This window comes from Aethalodelphis obliquidens, unplaced genomic scaffold, assembly GCF_003676395.1.
Source record: "Aethalodelphis obliquidens isolate GAN/ISIS:26980383/991018 unplaced genomic scaffold, ASM367639v1 scaffold82, whole genome shotgun sequence".
NCBI lineage: Eukaryota > Metazoa > Chordata > Mammalia > Artiodactyla > Delphinidae > Aethalodelphis > Aethalodelphis obliquidens.
This window is the reverse complement of record NW_020838026.1, coordinates 1,508,187-1,511,957: the sequence shown is the minus strand read 5'-3', so window position 1 is coordinate 1,511,957 and position 3,771 is coordinate 1,508,187.

Genomic DNA, 3,771 nt, shown 5'->3' with positions numbered 1-3,771 from the left:
GTCACTCAGCTACTCAAGAAATAAGCTTTGAGTTCTCACTGCGCCAGCTTTGCACCAGGCAGCAACCACCCTGGATGAAAAAGCCAGGATTCCTGCCTTTCCCAAATTTCAGGTCTCTGCAAAACTCAAAAGTTCCTGCCTCATCTGGCAATCGGATGGGCGATGCCAATGACGTCTGCCACACATGTTGCCCTTGCTCTGTGCGCGGCGTGTCCTGTAACTCTGCACTGTCCTATTTACCGTGCGAGCCCCTGGAGAGCAGAGATCACGTCATAGTTCTCTACCACCTCATCGCCAAGCAACAGCTGACCAGCTCAAGCACTTGGAGAGCGAAGCCTGTGTCTTATATTTCTTCTTCCTGGTCCCCCCGTATTACCAACAAGATTCTTTGTTTACACCAAGTGTTCCACAAAGCACTATATATATCTACACATATTTTTTAAAACAAAAATAGCATCTCTTGCCCACACATAGCTGTGTGTATTTCTAAGGCTAAGTCAATTATGTTGATTGCCCATTGCTGTTCTATTGGTCAGTTTGAAGGAAAACAAAGAAAGGGATTAAAGTGAGCACTGAGAAATTGCTTTCTTAAGAAGTATGACTACTGTGTACCAGCCACCTTCCCGGGTTCCTGTCCATTGCACTTGGAATTCTTTGGATTCCTCAGAAATTTCCTGGAGGGCCCTGGCCCTGCATTGATACTAAAGCGTCATTCAGAGCTGAGTTTTGCAGAGACCTGAAATTCAGGAAAGCGCCGTTCTTCCAGTGGGTCTAACGCCGCCCTCTAGGTGATCCGTGTCGTGGGCAGAAAACTGAGTACCTATTGCATTGTCCTGGATTCTGGTGGGATGATGCCACCATCGCCACCTTCGGCTTAGATCTGCTGAGCTACCAAAACAACTCGAAGTGACAGCCAAGTTTGTTTTTTTGTTGTTTTTTTTTTTGCGGTATGCGGGCCTCTCACTGTTGTGGCCTCTCCCGTTGCGGAGCACAGGCTCCGGACGCACAGGCTCAGCGGCCATGGCTCACGGGCTCAGCCGCTCCGCGGCATGTGGGATCTCCCCGGACCGGGGCACGAACCCGTGTGCCCTGCATCGGCAGGCGGACTCTCAACCACTGCCCCACCAGGGAAGCCCGCGACAGCCAAGTTTTAATGATCACTTACTATTCTTCAGAAATGGAGCTCTTAGAGTCCTTACAGCTACTCAGTTATAATTCATTCAAGATACATTTCACAGATGTTTACTAAGTACTTATGATATAATCTCGATAAATCTGTTACAGCCCTCAGTGTGGGAACCTTGGGGAACGAAGATGTAACACTTATTAATGGGCAAACTGAATAATACATACTAATAAATAATTGTATTACAAAACTTCACAAGATTTATGATCCTATTTAATCCTCACAATATTTAGCAATTGTTAACCATTATTGTCTCCTTTTATAGATAGATAAGAAAAATATGGCTTTAAAATGTTAAGTGAGTTGTCCAGAGTAAAGGGACCAGCTGGTTAGAGCCAGAATAGGCACTCTGGTGGTCTAAGTACGTAGCCCCAGGTGCTCCATCATTAGGTGTTCTGCCTTCCAACCTACACCAGTGGGCTTCTTAGGCCAGTGACCACAGGCTGGACCCCAAACAGTGAACAGGAGCCAACTTCAGCCATCACTATTGCCTCTGCCTACCCTGGCTTGAAAACATTATGTAACATTTGCAATAAGAGTCCCGTTAATATCATCGAGTATCTAACCTCTGCCACCTTGCATCATTGCTGACTTTCAAAACCCCTTTTATCTATACTTTTTCACAGTCTCAACCCCGTAGTGTTCTGGACACCCTGCCACCCATTCCCTCTACTCCTCTGAACCACTGTTCCCTTGTTCTGTACATGGTGCATCTGTAATAAACACTCTCCCAATAGGCTTGACCTAATTACGAGTATCTCCCCACCTTCCTGTCGCTGGTACTTCCAATTAGACACCTGCTCTTTCCATCCCATCCAGGGAAAGCTGTTTGTTTTTATTCCTCTCCACCCACCGTAAGTTCATCATCTTCCACTTACTCCTCGTTACATATCATCTGGTTTCCATTCTCACCATCCCACGAAATGTCCCTTGGCACAGGACGCCCATGGCCTCCCGTATGAGACTCCTATTGCCGTGTAACAAACACGCACACATTTAGCAACTTCAAACAACACACATATGTTTTCTCACAGTTCCTGCGAACCAGGGGTCCTGTCACAAGTTATTTGTGTCCCCTGCTCAGGGCCACATCAAGCTGAAATCAAGGCATGCATCGGCCAGGGCTGTAGTCTCACGTGAGCCTCTGTCTTCTTCCAAGCTCACTGGCTGTAAGGAGAAGAATTCAGTTCCTTGTGGTTGTGGGACTGCAGCTCCCATTTTCCTGCAGGCTGTGGGCAAGGCACCCCTCTCAGCCACTAAAGGACGCTCTCAGGTCCCCACCATGTGGATGCTGACTATGAGAGGAGCCTCCCTACGCAGCTTACAAGGTGGGGGGTTGCTTCTTCAAGGCCAGCAGGAGACACCTCTCACTTTGAATCCCCTTTCAAAGCGTTCACTTGAGTAGGTCAGACTCATCCACAGTAATCTCCCATTTGATTAACTCAAAATCAACAGATTCTAAGGACCCTAATTACATACACAAAATCCCTTCCTTTTCCATTTACTGTAACCTGAACCTGCGCATAAAATCCTGTCCTATTAACAGGCCTTACCCACCCTCTGGAGGAGGGGTTTATATGGGGCATGCGCAGGAGGAACTCTTAGAATTCTGACCACCACCCTCCATATGTCCAAAGGCTTCTCCTAATAGGCCTGTTCTTCTCTCTTCATCAGAATAAAAACCTTACCCTGCTAGTCTGACCATGCTTTCTTTTCTTTTCCCAGTTATCTCCCTGGCTTTTCTTTTCTACCTTCTTCACAGGTTTTGCTTTTTGGTGGTCAATCCTGAGCTACCCATTTTTTTCCAAAAGGATCATTGTACATCACACCTCAGACTATTTACACACATGTTCATTGCTGCCTGGAACGTCCTTCCCATGCTCTCTTCATCCTCTAGTCAACTTTCATTCATCCTTCAGAAATCTCATTAAACGCCAACTCTTCCTGGAAACTTTTGGACTCCACTTCCCCTCCATCTAATGGAGATTCCTGGCCTCTGTTTTTCCCATAGCATTCCTTGCAAATTCCAACCCAGCCCTTCTTTCACTGTAAAATAATCATGGATTGACTCACCTATCGCTGTGGCTCAATTCTTTGAGATCATAGACTATATTTTATTTGATATTGAAAAAAAACGCACTACCTCAGGAGTTACACACTTTCTACATGAATTCAAGTATAATAATCATTCTACAGATGGAGAAACGGAGGATAATTAAGGTTAATTAAGCCACTGAACATCGTGCATTCAGTAAGAGTCAGAGTAGGGAAGAGAAGCACATCTCCAACAGACTTCGGGACCGTCTAGCCATTCAGAACTGCACATTGGAGATCATGCGTTTAGGAAGCTGGCATGACTATTACCAAATCCAATCCCCAAATAAGAACAAATACCTAGCATTTTGCCTGGGTCACAATAAGGTGTCCATGTGATAAAAGTTTTGGAATGAAGTCAAGGATTGTTAAAAAAAAAAAATTGAATTGGGAAATCATATAGGTAATTAGGCTTGTAAGGGTTCTGGATCTATACAGCTTTAGGAAGTTTTTCTCCTATTATATGGAAATGGAATCTGTTTAGGATTTGG